Here is a 6301-nt window from a genome sequence, read left to right as displayed (position 1 = left end):
GGGCACAAATCCGTGTCCCCTGCATCGGCAGGCAGACTCTCAACCACTGCGCCACCAGGGAAGCCCTGAATTCACTCTTTTTCTGTATCTTTTGTGTAACTACAGTAGAGTTTTTCTTAGTAGTTTCCATGAAATGTACATAAAGTATACTTAAGTTAATAATAACTAATCTTTAATTTTATAAAATAAAAATTTTAGGTACATTTTATATATATTTCCTCATTATTTTATGTAAACAATATATTATCAATCTCCAGAAAAATATTTGTGTATACACATACAAATATATACAAATATCTATATCTATCTCTCTATATATATATCTACACACAAATATACATATGTATACATATACACACGTGTACTGGAATTTTTTAATTGATATAAAACGTTCGCTATTATATTTAAGGAAATAGCTTGATTTTCTTCTTCAAATCTGTATTATCTATATAAGGAGTTCATGGTAATTTTTTTATATAGGCTTTTCTCATGTGTTGTTAGATTTAGTTTTATTTATTTTATTTTATACTTGTAAAATTAGAGGCTTCCTTTTTATGTACTTTGTAACTGCTTGGAATGTGTCTGTATGAATTGTGTACTATATGCTTATGTTATACTCTTTACAATATTTTGTCATCTTATTTTCTGTAACAAATTTCCATTGATTCCTTGGGCTTACTAAATATACATCCATATGCTCTGCAATTGGAGATGATTTTAATCCTTTTCCAATGGTATTTTTTTTTACTGATACCTCAAAGTGTTAAGTAAGTTGGGTGTTCATGTCTCCTAGTGATCTCTCTGACAATGAGAGGAAATTATTTATTATTTCTCTGTAGCTGAACTAGTGTTGAGGGTCTGTAATAATTCTTTGAGTACATATGCATGAATATCTTTTTTATTTTATTTCAAGATACTTTATTTTAAATAGGTCACAACACTAAGCTTCTGGCCCATTCTGCCAATGCACAAGCTACAAATGCTTGCTCAGCAGTTGAGGGGCATGCTTTAGTAGCATGTTTGAAAAGTGAATAAAAATCCATAAAACAAATATTCAAATAGTTTCCATAGGAACACAGATAAGTGTGACCCCATCGCCTAGTCTTCCACATTGTTGCATCTGTGCCAACCCTATTCACATAGACATCTCAAAACTCACAGTAATTAAGTTAAATGGTCCCCCCAAACCCTTAGATCAAGCTAAACTCACAGTTAACAGCTACAAGAATGGTATCTACACATTAATAGGAGCTGAAGCACAGGCTGCTGGGTGCCATTTCATTCCACTCTCCCAAGCACATGACACAGGCACAGTGCCAACATCTTGCTCCTCTATGCTGGGTGGGAAATCGTGGTTCTGGATTTGCTGCATCAGATGCCATGTTGGCCCTGACATCACATAGTAGATGGTCGGTCTCTGGAATCCATTGAAAGTGGAAGCAGCAGCGACAGTGTAAGCACCCATGTTCTCAAAGAGCATCCAATTGCCCACATGCACCTCGGGCAAGTTACAGTGCTCAACCAGGCAATCCAGGCCATCACAGGTCTGTCCCGAGATGCTGGATGAATAATACTTCTCATCTGGTTTGGGTCTCTTCTGCAGAAGAGGCTTCACGTGTGCATTTTCGTAGAGGATGCAGTTGAATGATCCATATACTCCATCATTCACATAATACATAAATGTCTGTTCACTTGACTCATCTTCATCATCAGAGCCTGTCTGTTCCTTTAATACGAGTTCTTTGGCAATGATATTAACTGCTAGCATGAAAGCTGACTCAACATAGTATTTGCCTGGCTCAGCTATGATTCTCACTCCAGAGTCTGATGGAAAATACTTGTCCAACGCTGGGTTGATTACACTGGTGATCTCTCCAAATTTAAGCTTTACATCCTCAGATTCAGGAAAGCCACCACCAATATCAAGCAGATACATGTCGAAACCAACCTCAGCTCCCATGTCAAAGACACAGTGGGCATCAGAGATGGCCTTCACAAAGATCTCCAGATCAGTACAACCACCTCCCACGTGGAAGCTGACACCAATGACATCAATATCTAGCTCTTTCGCCCATTCCAAAAGAAGCCTGCTGGTTTTGAGTGTGGCATCAAATTTGACACTGAGGTGACAGACTACTTTGGAATCATCAGTTGCAATCCGCAAAACCAACTTGGCCTTTGGATGTGCCCTGGCAACTTTCATCAACTCAACTTCACTATCAAAAGTCATCATCTCGGGCTTCCCTGGTGGCACAGTGGTTAAGAATCCGCCTGCCAATGCAGGGGACATGGGTTTGAGCCCTGGTCCGGGAAGATCCCACATGCTGCAGAGTAACTAAGCCTGTGAGCCACAACTACTGAACCTGCGTGCCACACTACTGAAGCCCGGGTGCCTAGAGCCCGTGCTCCACAACAAGAGAAGTCACTGCAATGAGAAGCCCACGCACCGCAACGAAGAGCAGCCCGCATGCAGCAACGAAGACCCAATGCAGCAAAAAATAAATAAATACATACACACATACATACATAAATTAATTAATTTAAAAAACCCAAACAAACAACAAAAATGTCATCATCTGGACTCCATTATTGGCAGCGTATTTAATCTGAGACACTTATTCACAAGGATTTGCATAGATAATCCTCTTTGGAGGCACCCCGAGACTCTGTACCAACTGGATTTCAGTCTTGCTGGCATAGTCAAATCCTGTCCCTGTGGCAGCTAGGGTCTTCACTATGGTTCTGCTATCACTGCATTTGACTACATAAAAGGGGGTGACCCGAGGAAGAGCTTTAAACCGTCTCAGATGTTTCTTTAGAATGTCTCCCAGGTCTGCAACACAGAAGGCATCCTTACCGTCAAAAGAAGAAACTTCATTTTTTGGTCCCGGATGTCCTTGGCAGTAAAGCCTTCATCCAAGAAATGGCAGTCAAACTCTTCATTACTAAAGTTGTTCATGGTTTCTTGATATCTTTCTGAAACAACAAAATGGGAAACTAAGAGATGAAATTTAAAGAAATTATGCCAGCTTTCACAAAGGCAATGAATTCTCCAGGAATTCCAAGTCCCGCTGAAGATACGTGTGCCCTCGGTGCAGCAGTGAAAATGTTCTAACAAACGCACAATCTGCTGTACACCTTTAAAGTGTCGGGCACCAAGTGCAGACCCCATGGAGATTAGACGCCGTTGCTGCCGAGCGTGCAGGACTGCCGGCCGCCCTGCCACTATCCCCGCTGCCCGTCAGCCGCCCGCCCAGCCACCAGCCACCTCGCTCCCTCCCATGGAGAACCACCATCCCGAGGTGGTGCCGGAGCGCTGGCAAAGGGGCGGTGGCAGCGGAGGCTGAGGGGACTGACCTCTTCTTTAGTTTTATAATTATTACCTGTAGAATTCTACCATGCTCCTTTGTCTGTATCTGTCACTTTGATTACATGCCTTTCCTAAATTTATAAGCTGATTATATTAATATATTTCCTAACAACCAAAACATTGGAGTTTTGGTGTAGAATTCACTTTATCTTGCTATAATTTTTTTCTGAAGTTAGGTTTATTAAGGTATTATTTATATTTTTTAGTAGGTTGCCTTTTTATTTTGTTGATGCTTTGATGTATATAAGCTTTTGAGTTTGATGTCCTCCATTTTGTTATTTTGCTTTTGTTGGTTTTGATTTTTTTGTCCATTTCAAAATATCATATCCAAGACCTAGGTCAAGGAACTTACTGCCTTTATGTGTTCTTCTATGAGTTTTATGGTTTTCCATCTTCCATTCAAGTCTTTAACCCTTTTAAAGTTATTTTTTCTGTATGGTGTAAGATAGTGGTCCAGTTTCATTCTTTTGCATGTGGCTTCCCAGTTTTCCCAACAACATTTAATAAAGGAATTATCATATTTCTCAATTGTATATTCTTGGCTTCAGTGTCATAAATTAATTACCATATATGCTTACATTTGTTTCTGTGCTATTGTTTCCATTGATCTATGTGGAAGTTTTTTATGCCAATGCCATACTGTTTTTATGACCATAGATTTGTAATAGAATTTGAAATCTTGAAGCATGAAGCCTCCAGTTTTTTTCTTCTTTCTCATGATTTCTTTTGCTATTTGGATTCTTTTGTGGTTCCGTGCAAATTTTAAAATTGTTGCTTCTATTTCTGTGAAAAAATGTTATAGAAATGGTGATAGGGATTGCATTACACCTGTATATTACTTTGAGAAGTATGTACATTTTAATAATATTTATTCTTTTAATTAATAAGCAAATACTATCTTGACATTTATTTTGTTGTCTTCAATTTCTTTCCTTAATGTCTTGTAGTTTTCAGGACACAGGTCTTTCACTCTCTCAGTGAAATTTATTCCTAGGTATTCTTCTCATGCCATTGTAAATGGAATTCTTTTCTTTTTTTCTTTCAGATGTTTTGTTGTTACTGTACAGAAAAGCAATAGATTTTTGTATGTTGATTTGGTATCTTCCAACTTTATTGAGTTTATTTATTCAACCATTTTGGGTGTTAGTCATATATAAGATCATGTTTTCTAAAAAGAGAGAAAGCTTTACTTCTTCATATTGGATGCATTTTTATTTCTTGATTTTGTTTCAGATTGCTCTGGCTAGGACTTCAGTACTGTATTTAATAAGAGTAGTGAGCATGGATACCGTTATCTTGTTCCTGATTATAAAAAAAAACTTTCAGTTTTTTTACCAATGTGTACAAATTTAGTTGTGGGTATTATACGGTTTTATTTTGAGGTATGCGCCTTCTGTTCCCAACTTGTTGAGAGTTTTTGGTCACAAAAGGTGTTGAAGGTCAGTGTCTTTTTCTGCATATACTGAAAGGATGATATATTTATTCTTCACTTTATTAACATTGTATATCACAATTATCGATTTATATATATATATAATTTAACTGATTTGTATATTATACTATATGTAGATTAAATATAATATAGTGGTGCCATTCTTCCGTGGCAAGAATAAATTCCATTTAATCATGGTGTATGATCTTGTTAACTTGCTGCTGAATTTGTTTAGACTTTTGTATTTATATTCATCAGACCTATCTGCCTGTAAATTTATATTCTTGTAGTGTTCTTTATCTGGCTTTGGTGTCAGAGTAACACTGTCCTCAGAAGGAGCTTGTGATTCACTCTTCAGTTTTTTGGGAAGAGTTTGAGAATGATTGGAGTTAATTATTTTTTTAATGTTTGGTAGGATTCACCAGTGAAACCATCTGGTCTTGGGTTTTGTCAGGAGGTTTGTGTTCATTGTTTCAATGTCCTCATTTATTATTTGTCTGTTCTGACTTTCTATTTTTGATTCAGTCTTGGTAGTTTCCACACTTCTGGGGTTTTATTTATTTATTATAATTTATCAAATTTGTTGGTGTATAATTCTTAATGATATGATCTTATGGTCCTTTGTATTTCTTTTATGTCTCCTCTTTCATTTGTCATATTTTTTGACTTTTTCTTTTTTCCTTGGTTAGTCTAGCTAAAATTTCATCAATTTCCTTTATTTTTAAAAACACCAATCTTTAGTTGCACTAAACTGTAAATCTACCACAGAAGAAGAAATGAGAAAAAAATGATTACATGGAGAATAAACAACCTATTTCTAAAAAATGAATGGGTCAATGATGAAATCAAAGAGGAAACTGAAAAATACCTTGAGACAAATGACAATGAAAACACAACCATACAAAATCTATGGGATACAGCAGACGCAGTTCTTAGAGGGAAGTCCATAGTAATACACGCCTTCCTCATAAAACGACAGAAATCTCAAACAACCTAACCCACCGCCTAAAAGAATTAGAGAAAGAAGAACAAACAAAACCTAGAGTCAGCAGAAGGAAGGAAATAATAAAATCAGAGAGGAAATAAATAAAACAGATTTTAAAAATAGAAAAAAAATCTGTAAAACTGAGAGCTGATCCTTTGAAAGGGTAAACAGAATTGCTAAACCTCTTGCCAGGCTCACAAAGAAGAAAAGAGAGAGGACCCAGATAAAATAAGAAATGAAAGAGGAGAAATTACAAGGGACCTCACAGAAATTTTAAATATATATATTATGAACAGTTACAAGCCAAACAATTTGGAAAACCTAGAAGAAATAGATGAGTTTCTAGAAACATAAAGCCACCAAAACTAAATCAAGAAGAAATAGACAATTTGAACAGACTGATAACTAGAAGTGAAATAGAACCTGTAAAACAACAAAAACAAACAACAGATTTCCTACAAACAAAAGTCCAGGAACACATGACTTCACAGACAAATTCTACCAAACATACAAA

The 6301-nt window shown here is 36.5% G+C and overlaps 1 pseudogene; it reads right to left on the bottom strand.

The window, feature by feature from the left end:
• Positions 1-350: 350 nt before the first annotated feature.
• LOC111164713 (ornithine decarboxylase pseudogene) lies at positions 351-2239 on the bottom strand (annotated as a pseudogene).
• Positions 2240-6301: the final 4062 nt, after the last annotated feature.

This window comes from Delphinapterus leucas, chromosome 2, assembly GCF_059928025.1.
Source record: "Delphinapterus leucas isolate spDelLeu-1000000601 "Yukka" chromosome 2, BTC_Dleu_Yukka2, whole genome shotgun sequence".
In the NCBI taxonomy this organism is placed as follows: Eukaryota; Metazoa; Chordata; class Mammalia; order Artiodactyla; family Monodontidae; genus Delphinapterus; species Delphinapterus leucas.
This window is presented reverse-complemented; position numbering and strand designations above follow the sequence as displayed.